The sequence below is a fragment of the Podarcis filfolensis genome (assembly GCF_964270895.1).
Source record: "Podarcis filfolensis genome assembly, chromosome: 5".
In the NCBI taxonomy this organism is placed as follows: Eukaryota; Metazoa; Chordata; class Lepidosauria; order Squamata; family Lacertidae; genus Podarcis; species Podarcis filfolensis.
The window spans coordinates 22,706,477-22,720,203 of NC_139608.1; positions in this window are offsets into that span (position 1 = coordinate 22,706,477).

A 13,727-nucleotide genomic window follows, 5' to 3' on the forward strand; every position below is an offset into this window, starting at 1 on the left:
GGGTATACTCTGGTCCATGGGGTCACGAAGAGTCGGACATGACTAAACGACTAAACAACAACAACAACCCAATTCCAGCTAGTGCAATAGTGGTTATAGGTAATACAGTCGTACCTCCGAAGTCGAACAGAATCCATTCCAGAACTCCGTTCAACTTCTGAAACATTTGACTTCCAAAGCACGGCTTCTGATTGGCTCCAGGAAGCTCCTGCAGCTTATCAGAAGATGTGAAAGCCCCATCAGACATTTGGCTTCCAAAAGAACGTTCGAAAACCAAAACACTCACTTCCGGTTTTCGATCATTCGGGAGCCGGAACGTTCGACCCCTCCCCTAAGGCGTTTGGGAGCCAAGGTACGACTGTACTGTTTGACTGACCATCTTTTTTAGGCATCAGTGAAATGACATTTTCAGTCTTAAACAGACATTTGTATCCAGGGCTTTTAAAACTAGACTAAACTAGACTGAGAAGGTTTGGACAACACTAGGCAACCTTTGCCCTAAACGAAAAACAAAACAAAAACAACCTCCCCACCACCTATCAATTGTAAATTTGGCATTACTGTATTCAGCTGAAACATGCAGCCATAGCCCTTCTGACATTGGTCTTCACCATTGAACAAGTTGCCCACCCGTGCCTCAAGCGATGAATGCCAGAGCCAGCATCCAAATTCTCATGTTGGAGAGCGGTTAGAAATTTGTGCCAAGCAGAACCCAAACAAAGGAATGATTATCTCCAGGGCATTTGGCACTAGCTGGTTTCTTGGCCAGGCTTGGAAGACAGGAATGGAAGTGTTTTTGGGGTGGTCTTCGGGTCAGGCTTCTTTGAGTCAGTGTGAAGCTCATTGTCTGTGCAGGGAACAGTTTCCCTTTCATTCGCTGGTTGTAAATTCAGAGGAATTTTCAGGACACGCTGTGCTGTGCTGAGGGGAAATACATAGATATATCTCAAGCCTTTTTATTATGCTTAAGCCTACTGCATCTAATTGGACACCCCTTCATCAAACTGACCATTGACCGCATTGACCCTTTGTGTTCAGCTTATTGAATTGCTATTTTCCTTTCTTCCTTCTCCCTTTTCCTCCTCCTCTGTTTCAGGGGCTCATGCCAAGATGCAGACAATTTCTTCTTCATTCCCAGGTCAAACTGCAAAGCATGTGGGCACAAAATGTTAGAAAAGAAAAATGAAAAGCAAGATACCCAGACTCTTATGTCACTGATTTTGCTGACAGTGGGAGTTATTGTAGAGAAAGAACCGAAGTGCTGGACGTTATTTTGCTTTTCACAGATTAACTGGGCCCCAAGGGGATTGTTTTTGGCTACAAACTCTAGTGTTCCAATCTTACTTAAGATGGCATTTGGTGACCGCTACGGACTAAAAAAGCCCATTTCCCTTGTGCAAAAGAAGGCTGACCTGTGCAAACCAGATCACTGTGTGACAGACTGGTGTGTGATAGAAAAACACAGCAGTATAGGCCAATCCATCTGAAGATTGCTTCAGACGATTTCAGCAACTGACATAAGCTACATTCTACAGGAATAGAAACATTGGAAGCAAGTCTAATTGGAAGGCAATTTCCTTCCCTACTCAAGGGATAACAATCAGTTAGAGCAGGAGCAACGAACCCTTTTCTGGCTGGTGGACCAGATCTGTATCATTTTACCCTGGCCAGGCTTAATTTGACAGCGGGGTAGGGCCTCCCACCTGTCAATCACCTGGCATCACTAAGATGCCAGTGGATGCTGTTCTTCAAAGCCCTGATCGCTGGGACTTCCAGGTACATGGTGTCCTTTTGCAAACAGCCCTGCACCGCTCTTTGAACCTCCTGTTTTGAAACTGAGGAAGAAGCAGCAATGTGGGTTCCCACCACATATCAGCTGATGGGTCCTGGCAGGATGCCTTACTTCAGCAAAGCAACAATCAGGAACTCCTTTCAAGCTCCCAGTTGTTCCTTTGAAGCTGTGCCCTTACCTGTCTTTACATCGCATAGCCACACCCACCCACTCTACACCAGATGTTATGCATGATGCCAGGTGTGGAGCAGGTGAGGATGGGGCTTCAAAGGAACAACTGGGAGCTTAAAGTGAGTTGCCAATTGTTTCTTTGCGGGAGCAAATCACACTCCCACCACCCATCAGCAGATATCAAAAGAACATCAAAGTACATCTGGATCATGTCTGGATCGTGCCCCACATAAATCTTTAGCCAAGCTCTGGTAGGCTCTCTCTAGTTATGTCCCCTCCTTCAAACTGCTCCTGCAATAAATTATGAAGACAGCTCAAAGATTTTGGATGGCCGTCTCCCTCCTAATTGCAGTTTGATATGCTGCCACTTCCTTATCTCAACTGGGTCATCAATATTGTATTTCGTAAGAGTTAAGTTCTCCAAGGTCACTTCCTTGTTGCAATTTAGGTGTACACCTAAAATGTTTTATGAGTGCCCACTAAGAAATATAAAGTGCAAATGCAACAAATGTGTTTGCAATTGTGTATTACTAAAAGTACACTTGCCGGGGAGCTGTCTGTTGTGCAAACACCTGGTTGCAAAACCAGAATGACCTCTATGTAAAATGGTACCTAGCAAGTTCAGGTGGGGAAACTTTGGCTTCCTACTCTGTGTAAACATTTGAATTTCTTCTAAAGCAGAGTCTATTGAGTCGTGCTAGTTCCAAAGACATAGAATTGGCTGCTCTATATATTATAGCAGGCATCTCCAAACTCGGCCCTCCAGATGTTTTGGGACTACAACTCCCATCATCAATAGCTAACAAGACCAGTGGTCAGGGATGATGGGAATTGTAGTCCCAAAACATCTGGAGGGCTGAGTTTGGGGATGCCTGTATTATAGCCTTCAGAAAAAGATACTAGGCATGGTACTTGCACAGGGCAGGCCCTACCATTAGGGGAAGTGAGGCAATTGCCTTAGGTGGAAGACGCAGGGATGGGGGAGCAGGCAGCAGTGGCAGTCCCCTTGCCATTCCTACTGAGCACCCTCACCCATTCCCTTCTGCAGGTCATCAGAGCTATGTATGCTACACAGTCTATTATGTACCCTCTGATGTAGTCTGCCCATCTCAATGGTGGACACTATCCCATTGCTGGTGTTAAATGTAAGATTCAACTTTCAAACCAGCCAGTTTTTGTATGTAGAATGGGAGTAGGTGGTAACATCTCATTCTTTGCCTCCAGCAGCAACATAGGAACATCAGGAACTGTCATACCTTTGGCCTTTCTAACTCATTATTCTTGACAGTCACTGGCAGAGGCTCTCTGGGGTTCTTTCAAGCAGGAGTCCTTTCCAGTCCAACCTGGAGATATCAGGAATCAGATCTGAAAAATGTTCTACCATTGAGTTAGCCTAGTGCCAGCCTAGTCAGCTCCTCTTCATACAATGGGAGGGGGCATCTTCTCCTGAGCCTTGGCCAGCAAGCCTTGGCCAGGCGAAAGCCAGCCAATGCTGATGCCACAAACTCAAGTCGTTCCCAATAAGCACTTAAAATGAGCCATTCCTTACATGCACTCCCCATGTTCTCAGACTGAAAAGCACCAGCCAAGAAAAACCTTTCGGAGCAAAATTAAAAATTTAAAAATACCGAAGGGAGAAGGTTTGTACATTTACATTATTTAAAGCTGGTTAATTTGAATTGACAATGTACTCCTATTCCCCACCCCACCCCGCAAAAAAGAAAAACAAACATTCAAATTGTATTTATTTTGGTATACTTTGGGGGGAAATGGGCAGGAGTGGGCTACACTGTTAGGCGTGAGATTGAGTATTTGATCCTCTGGGCTATTTTGAACTGTTCTGTTGTGAAACTGACATTGCAGCCCATGGAAGGAAGGGTTAATGTGTTGCCAGCCTTTATGTCAAGTTTGCAGAAATCTCTGTAATGCAGAGTCGGTCTGCCTAAAAACTTGTACATTAAACACGAAGGTGCATTTAATGCCCTGTGTCATATGGCCTTTAGTTTGCCCATATAAATGGGGATGGGAGGGATATGTACATATATACTACACAAATGGTAGTTTTCTTGTGAATGTTTGTGTTGTGTTCATGTGAGCTGGCAGAGGTACTCTATGAAAGGAAAAGTAGGCCTTTCAATTTGATTTTGGTGGGGAAACAGGCTCTGCCATTTCTGTGGAGCTGTGAAAGTTCAGCAAATGAAACAATACAGGGACTAGAGACCCAGAGTAATCATTGCAACCATCCAGTTATGTATATTGGTCTCCCACACTGCAGCAACCCCACATCAACAGACTATGCAGTCGGTTTTGGCCCCCATCTTACCTCGTTGATGCATTTCCCCACACCCTCAAAGCACAGCCAAATCAGTCCTATTTTAAGAACTTCAAACCTAGTGGGAGCTGAAGTTCATCTGTTCCCATTCATGCAACTGAGAATAGCTGACAACTGCTCCAGGGGAACAATGGCACCGTACTAGTGGAAATAATCCAGAGTTTTGCTGGAGCCATGCAGAGGAATGGGGAAGAAATTACATTCAGTTCATATTTGAAGGCAAACTTACGTAATTTACACTTTACAAAACAAAACAGCTTCAGCCTATAGCTTTGATGGTTGTCTGTCTTTGGGTACAGTGGTACCTTGGGTTACAGACGCTTCAGGTTACATACACTTCAGGTTACAGCCTCCGCTAACCCAGAAATAGTGCTTCAGGTTAAGAACTTTGCTTCAGGATGAGAAAACAAATCGTGCTCGGGCGGCGCGGCGGCAGCAGGAGGCCCCATTAGCTAAAGTGGTGCTTCAGGTTAAGAACGAATTAAGTACTTAACCCGAGGTACCACTATATTTGAGTTAGCCTACCTGAGCTCCTGGATGTTTATTTCTCAGGTTTGGCTTCAATGATTTAACTCTTCAAGGGATGGTTATTTAGGCTGCTTGCTTGGCCAAAGTTCTCCAATTCCATACCATCCTGTCCCATATTGTTCTCACCTCCCTCAGTGGGAAAAGCCTGATCTTCCCAACTCACGTGGCAAAATGTCACTAGGGATGGGGGGAAAATTTATTCAGTCTGCAATGCAGACCTAAAAAAAGAAGAAGTGTTTATGGGACCTAAGATCTCTTCTACAGGCTATGTATCAGACTTATAAAGCATTAACAACTTTTTAAAAAGCGTTTTTTTCAGAATTCAGCACAACTGTACTGCTGCCTCTAGCATTCATTTGCTGCTGCCACTTAACCACCTTAATTTAGGTGAACGGTTTCTAAGTACAATTACGCCATAAATAGATTCCCTTGCGTACATAAGTAGCAGAAAGGAAAGCAATTTTGCCCCCATCATTAAGTTTGAAGGTATGTGCAGCTAAACACTTTCCTGTGCTGCAAATTCTGACAGAGAGTTAAAACGAGCCACTTTGAAAGACTTGCACAACAGCACAGAGAATGGAGCATCTCTCCAAAGATAATCTATTTCTTCGGTCGTCTCTCTCTTCCTGAAAGTATGTTGGACACATGTGGTCTATGAATGGCAAGAGACAGAGAGAGAAAGGCGGTTGGTGGGGTGCGGATGGGGAGAAGAGGAAGGGCCCAAGTCTTTCATAGCACAGACCAGTTCTACAGCAGTGTACACACCACTGCTAAATCACTCCTCAGATAATGCCTACCAAACTGGCAGTACAAAGTGTTTTAGAGTGCTTCTGGCAACTCTCCACTGAGCTACTTGTCAAATGAAGCTTGCTACAGGTTCCAGAAGCTTTTCTTCCTTTAACATCCATCCCACTCCATCCCAGGGGCTTGGAACAGGTAACAGAAAAGGAAGAACTGGGGAACAACAGCTCCTTCAAGACCTGTTTGCAGGCTTCCCAGGGGCGGTGGGAAACAGGATTTTAGATCGGATTGGCCTTTGATCCTGAAGGGCCCTTCCTGCATCCTTAAGCACACAGATCAAAACAAAAACAATCCAGCCACATAAAAGAGCCAATTAGAAAAAAAATATTTAAAAATAACTATTAAAATTATCCCATTATCCAAATTTTTTAATAATAAAAAAGACCCCTTCTGTACTATGCGTATAAAGCAGTAGCATGCCATGTTAAAAATCATGGGAATTCTGGGTGGGAACTGTAGAAGCCTGGTGCCTTCATTATATATTTTTAGGCTTGCCAGGCGAAAATGTTCCTCTTCAACCAGGCCTTTGGCTGATCATTATTATATAGCCTTTTAAATGTGTCTGTGGCAGGGCAGGCTATTGTTTTGCTGTGTTGTTTTACTTATTTACTTTAGCTTCCCATCCCACTCTACCAAAAAGAAATGTGGAAGTGAAGGAATCAGGAGCTGCTTGAGGTGGGTCTGAATTGAATAGGGAGGATAAGACAACCCTTGCTTGCTCCTGCTGCCTGTACCATACAGCAGCATTCTTCAACCTTGGTCCCCAGGTTGGACTACATATCCCATCGTTCATGGCAATTAGCCAACAACACCTTCAGACTCAAGGGTGAGGGACAGAGCCATAGAGGAATTGTTCAAAAGTTGTTGTTTTGGGATGAGGAGCCCACTGTAGAGATATCATTATCATTCTACTTGTGAGCAGGAAGCTCAGCATTTGGTCAAGTAACAGTCTCCAGTAACTTCATGCCCCACAACTGATGCCATTAGTACTTAGCAAGCCTCCCAAATCTCAACCCAAAAGTGCCCTCAGAGATCTCCCAGAAGTAGCTCCCTTAGGAAGGCTCTCAGGACTTATGTGTGGAGCAATGCAGGCAGAAACAGGCATCCTCGGTGGCAAATGTAGAGCCTTTCCCTTCTCAGAGTTCCTTTGGGATAATGGTTCCCAGAGTGGGTGCTACTGTTAGGGTATAGTTCCGTTCCACCTTAAATGGTCAGGCATGATTGTTGTGGGGGACGGTGATATTTCCTAGGGGGGCATTAAGAGGCTTGGGGATGGCAGGAAGACACCAGAGGTATAAATGAAATCTGATATCACCGGATCAATTTTGTTGAGTAAATTAAACTAAATAGTTTTAATTGGATTTTGAATAAATGCACAATTGTTACTATGTTGAATTTTATTGTGTTATCACCTTCCTCAATGGGTTATGCAAAACACTATTTTGATTATACAGTGGTACCTCAGGTTACAGTCGCTTCAGGTTACAGACTCTGCTAACCCGGAAGTAGTACCTCAGGTTAAGAACTTGGCTTCAGGATGAGAACAGAAATTGTGCGGTGGCGGCACGGCGGCAGCGGGAGGCCCCATTAGCTAAAGTGGTGCTTCAGGTTAAGAACAGTTTCAGGTTAAGAACAGACCTCCAGAACGAATTACCGTAAGTTCTTAACCTGAGGTACCACTGTATATATATTTTTACAGGGTAAGGGGTGCTGGGGAGGAGCTTATGGAACCAAGGGAGTGATGGCCCACAAAAGTTTGGGAACCCCTGTTCTAGAAGCATCTCCATTATGAAGGTTGCTTATTCTGGACAGTGTAGCAAGGCAGGTGGAAATAGCCAATTTTCTACTGTCCCTTTCTAATTGTGGGGGTGGGAAGAGGCAAGCATCAGTCTCAACACTAGGAGTATGAACAGTTTAGAGAAGGAAACCCTAAGTAAAGGAAGGATGAATGATTGCATTAATAATGATTTTAAAAAACAAAAACCTGTGCTGTGGACCCAAGCAGGTAAACAGAAGGAGGTTATTAGTATTTGACAGATTGTGGATTTTAAGTGTAGGCAGTTCCTTTCATACAAAAAGATTGCCTTTGTTTTTGAACTTAATGGTTTTGTGTGTGTGTGTTAGAGAAAGAGCCTGTAGCAACTGTCTCATCAGTTCTAATGAAAGAAAGCCAGTGTGGCAACAGAGACAGAAGGCAGTGCTGCAAGGTCAAAACAGATTGAGCGAGGATCAGTAAGAGAGACAAAGCTGGAGTTGGAGCTTAATGGTTTCTGGGAAGCTGAAAGTGTGCGGAGGCTTCTTTGCTGTCAATGTGGTCTTGGAGGGAGCTGTGACTGGCCTCCAGGTCACGGAGAATGTTTGCATACCCACATACTGTACATTTGACCTGCTGGGGAGGCATGGAGGAGAAATTTGATTTAGCTCATGTTTAAAAGTGAACCTACCTTTAAATGTAGGTTTAAGGTTTTACACTTTTTGACCTGAATGCAGTTCTCACTTCTCCAATAATGTGTGTTATACACACACACACACACACACACACACAGAACAATGAAATTGAAAAAAGAAAAAAAAATCTACATAAGACATTCAAAACCAACAAGCCTGCTATCCCAGCTATCCCAACCTGGTTAGCCCCCTAAAAACTCTGATACCCCATTTTAAAAATATGATATACTCCCATAGAGACTCCTTATACTGCGTTATAACCAAAATCGCATTTGGATAGAAACTGTTTATCAGGCGGCTAGTCCTAGTCTTTATAACCTTGTACCTTCTTCCAGAAGGCAGAAGCTGAAAGAGATTATTTCCAGGGTGTGCACTATCCTGCGCTATCTCTGCAGCTTTCTTATGGCACCTGGAAACATAGATTTGATCCAAGTTGGGAAGAGGGCACCCAGTTATTCTCTCCGCAGTCTTTACAACCCTGGACAGCATTGTTTTTTAATAGTTGCAATCCACCCCCATCTCCAAGCAATGCGAGATCCCAGGGGTTTCTAAGTGCTTAACCCATGATTTGTGTTTCCTTTTGGAACTGAGGCACAGAGGAGACTGGCATGTTTATGATCAGTGCTTTTTTTCCCGGGGTACCCAAGGGGAAGCAGTACTGGCACCTTCCCCCCCCCCCACTGCCAAGGTTTAAAGTATGACACTTACTGTCACAACTTCAGGGTGAATAACAGCACCACTTTTTCTAAAAAACAAACCAACAAACCACTGTTTATGATATATGGTTTATTTACAGGAATATATAACCTCAGCCTATGATGGAGGAGTTCACAGCATAAAGAGAGGCTCTTTCCAGCCAGGCATAAGCACTCAAGGAAGAAGCAGAGCAGGGTCAATGAGGTGGTGGTGAGGTTGTCCTGAGGAGTCATATTGTCAAGGTTCAAGGAATCCTTTTCGTCCCTCGGTGGCGGCAAAAAAGCAGGTAACAAGAACAGCAGGTACCGCATAATTTATTCAGGATTTACAGAGAGACAAAGGACTGTAGTCCCTACCCATCAATGGCGTTGCTCCAAGTAAAGTCCCACCCCCCTACGTCGTCCCTATTCTATGTCACCCCTGCGCTGGCTAATCTGAGCTTTCTGCCTCTGAGCTCTCTGCTCTACTACTCGTAATGCACGCCTGGTTCTGGGAGAAGAAAAAGGGTCAGGAATGCTTTCCAAGGACGCTGAGACAGTCAGCTGTCTGAGTCTGTCTCTCCTGGTGCTTCTTCTTCCTGCTGTTCCTCTTCCAATATTTCCCAGCTTCTGCCCTCTGCAGCCTCTGAACTGTAACCTTCTGCAAACCATTGTTCTAAATCTATACTGTCCTCCTGTTCTCAGGAAGGTTCAGGAAAAAGAGGGATAGCCTTCACCATTCCTCCTCAGTCCTGCCCCTGACATATATAGAGCAGCCTGGAGGTCCTCAGGCCTGAGGTTCCTTACTCCCTCCATAGCAAATTATGTCCATACTATACATTTTAGAAATCGTAGTATCTTAGTATACCTACATGGTCTAGGTGTGTGACCTAATTTTCTCGTGTGTTAGTGTGTTTTGTAAGAATAGCGTTAAGGTCATGCTTTGTCTTCTAGCATGTTAATTTTGTGCTGTCTTTTATCAGCTGCTTAAATGGCACAGCAAACATAAAACCCATTGCGTTTTTATTTCTCTTCTTTTGGTACTAAAGAAGCGAAGCAGATCAATGCCTGTTTGCATCTTATTTCATTTCATTCACTTTAAAGGGATTCTTTTTCGGCAACATGAATAGTGTGTGAAGCCCCTGATGTGGGAAACTGAGGATTGATAAAATATATTGTTAATTATATAAATGAGCAAGTTTTCTGATCCCAGCTATTTCTGCACTAAGTGGAAATCACAGGAAGTGCTAAATGGCTTTTGGTGTGCATGAAATGCATGCTTGTTTCACAGTGCGCTGGTGTCGCTTATGAATGACTTTGAGGAAGCTTTGTGTGGCAGAGGAAACGAAAGGCAGACAGCAAAATCTGATGAGCAGAGATGTTAACATGATTTCTCGTCACTTCAGACTCTTGAGCTGATAGCCATCTCCTTTCTGGCAGAGGATTGCAAGGCTGCTATTATCAGAAGGCAGCCAATCTCAGGAGTTGTGCTTGCGGGTAAAGGGCAGGCCAGTGCAAATTCTGAAATACTGAACTTACCTGTGACTAAGTCTCAGTGAATACAGTCGGACTTACTTCTGAGCAGACGTGGGTCACAAGTTGGGCTTCAAGTTGCCCACACCTGGCCTATAGGATACTGCCGTTAATTAACCATCACATATAGTTTGTTTTTCTTGGAAGCCAACTTATCCGGAAAAGACAACATGAAAGCCCAGCATGAGACCTTTATTCATATTTTATTTCCCCCCCCCACCTCCCTTATACAACCTCCATACAGGAGGCAATGCAGAAAGGTGGTCCTGTGAGGACCAAAATAGACCTAGCATGGGAAATCCAGCAGTGTGATGAAGTGGTCAAAGTGTCAGAATAGGACCTGGGAAACAGGGTTCAAATCCCAAGGTCACTGGGTGACCTTGAGCCAGTCATTGCTTCTCAGTCTAAATTACCTCAGAGGGTTTCTGTTGGAAGAACAGGAGGACCATGTGGGCCACCTTGAACGGATTGGAGATAAAAGGTGGGCTATAAGGCAATACATAAATAAAAAAATCTCCTATTATATTTTCTTTGGTAAATTATATTTTGATTGGAGCAGCAGTACTGGGGGTGGGAGTGTTTCAACACTTTCCCACATGCAGTTTCCCAGATCTAAATCACCCACCCAACAAAAAAATTGCTATTAGGGGAAAATCAAAGTGTTTGTAACTGATTTCACGGGCAAAGCAAATCTGCAACATGTTATGCACATTGCACTTTAGTTTGCTCATTGTCTAGTTGGTTTAGGAGGGTGTATATTTATTCTAGTAGAATTGTTCTTTATATTCATAAGCCAGTTCTGGTGTTGTTGGTTTGTTGTTCAATTATTGTTATAACACCTGATACTTTCTTTCTTGCAAGCACGACCAGGATTCAGTCCCAGGAGCACAGGAAAGTGGCTTATAGTGAGCCAGTGGAATTGGTCCATTCAACACAGTATTTCTCAGCTAGCAGTGGCTCTCCAGGAATTCAGACTGGAGTTGTTCTCAGCCCCTTCCAGGAGATTCCAGTCTTTGGACCTCAGACCTTTTGCATAGGTAAAGGGACCCCTGATCATTAGGTCCAGTCATGACCGACTCTGGGGTTGTGGCGCTCATCTCGCTTTATTGGCCGAGGGAGCCGGCGTACAGCTTCCGGGTCATGTGGCCAGCAGGACTAAGCCGCTTCAGGTGAACCAGAGCAGCACACGGAAATGCCGTTTACCTTCCCGCCGGAGCGGTACCTATTTATCTACTTGCACTTTGACGTGCTTTTGAACTGCTAGGTGGGCAGGAGCTGGGACCGAGCAACGGGAGCTCACCCCGTCGCGGGGATTCGAACTGCCGACCTTCTGATCAGCAAGTCCTAGGCTCTGTGGTTTAACCCACAGTGCCACCCACGTCCTGACCTTTTGCATGCAAAGCTTGTGTTCTCCTACATAGGGCATTTCTGATGTACGGCATCCCACTGTGGCCCCTCCTCTCTTCTGACTGGAGGAGTGAAGCAGTATTCAGATGAGGGAAGTAGCATGGAGTGAAAGGTTCAAACAGCCCCTGAGCTGTTGCTCTGATTAAAGCATCCTCACTCCTGGTCATTGTAAAGCAAGAGGGGGAAAATGTTGGGAGATCCAAATACAAACCCCCCACATTTCATGTACCTTCTATTGCAAGCACATGAAAGAGATGCTCAGTTCACAAAGCCGCTCTCTGGTCTTTTTAATGCAATGGAAAACTCCTGCATTTTCTTCCCTTAAAGAAAAGACTGGATGATGAGTGGGGAGGGGAGTATGTGCTTAAAGGTTCCTCCAAGCTAATTGACATCTAACTGAAGACTACGGATGCAGGCTGGGATAAAACAATCACTGTTTTTCATTTAAAAAGAAGGTGAAAACACCAGTGTATAGGATGCAATGAATGCAGACTTCAATTGTAGGTAGAAGGATTGCTTTAACCTTTTCCAGATCTGCAAGGCAATGCCCTTTTATTTGTACTGGACAAAATGTTGCAGTCTATCCACATCTTCTTCTTCTTCTTTTTACACCCCCCCCCCAAGCTCTCACTCAACATTCTTTGTCTTCTTAGCATGTTCAGTCTTCATGGGTTCGTTAATACTTCCCTCTTGTTTCTCAGTGCCCCTGTCTTGGCTCCCTTGCTGTCAGCACTCACCGCATGAGTGTGCTGTTAGAAGGATATTTAAGGCAAATAAGAAGCATCAAGCACTGAAGTGAAATAACTATCTATGCAAAGACAGGTAGGTAACTGTGTTGGTCTGCCATAGTCGAAACAAAATTTAAAAAATTCCTTCCAGTAGCACCTTAGAGACCAACTAAGTTTATTATGTCCATTATGACCCTACACCAGAGGATAAATAGGCATAAATCTGATATCAGGAATCACAAGACAGAGAAACCAGTAGGAGAACACTTCAATCTCCCAGGACATTCTATACAAGATCTCAAAGTAGCTGTCTTATTACAAAAGAATTTCAGAAATAGACTGGAAAGAGAAGTTGCTGAATTGCAACTTATTACCAAACTTAAAACCATGGAGAGACCTGGTCTGAATAGAGACATTGGATTCTTATCTCATTATACACGATAAAGCTATTTTTAGCCATCTTACCCCTTGCTTTTTCATGTAAGATGAACTGCAGTCGTTAACAGTCATCAACAGGTTTACCACACCTATCAGTCAATCACCCATTCCCACCACCCTTCTGAGTAATTCCCCTCCCCACACTCTCACTATAAATAAGGGTCTGGTGACTTCTGTTTCAGTGTATCTGAAGAAGTGTGCATGCACACAAAAGCTCATACCAATGACAAACTTGGTTGGTCTCTAAGGTTCTACTGAAAGGTTTTTTTTATTTTATTCAAAGACAGTTTGTCTCTCCTTTTTATACTCTATAGAATCAGGAATCAAGCAAATGTAACTTCTGCCTGCTGGAAAAAGTTAGGGAAACATTTCCAATGGTCTGGGATTAGGCATTTTGCTAAACGGACTGCATTGTGTTTTGTACTGTTCGTGTGCAGAAAAATAAGCATTTGAAAATATGAAATCCTGTAGGTTTTTCACACACACACACTTGCTGTTGTCATTTCATACTGCCCTGTTTCTTTGTCTCCTCTTTCTTCTTCCATATTTCCTTTGTTTATGGCTTGTTGTTGTTTACAGTTTGCCAAGTAACCCAAGTGAAGGGTTCAGCACAGGTGAAGAGTGGCAGAGTTATTTAGTAGACAAGAAGAGCAGTTTTCCTTAACTGCAAGCTAAAAATATCGCATCTTACCAGAACAGCAAGAAAAAAGGCTTTTGCAAGACTTTCCACTTCCTCAGGGCCCCACCCTAGGGACATATGTCTCTTTCACAACAGTCGTGATCAATTTACTTTTTTCTGGTCTAATTTCAGGAAGCTGCATTCACAGCGAGGAAGGAAGTGCTGCTGTTTGGTTTGTCAGGACCATTTGTGATGC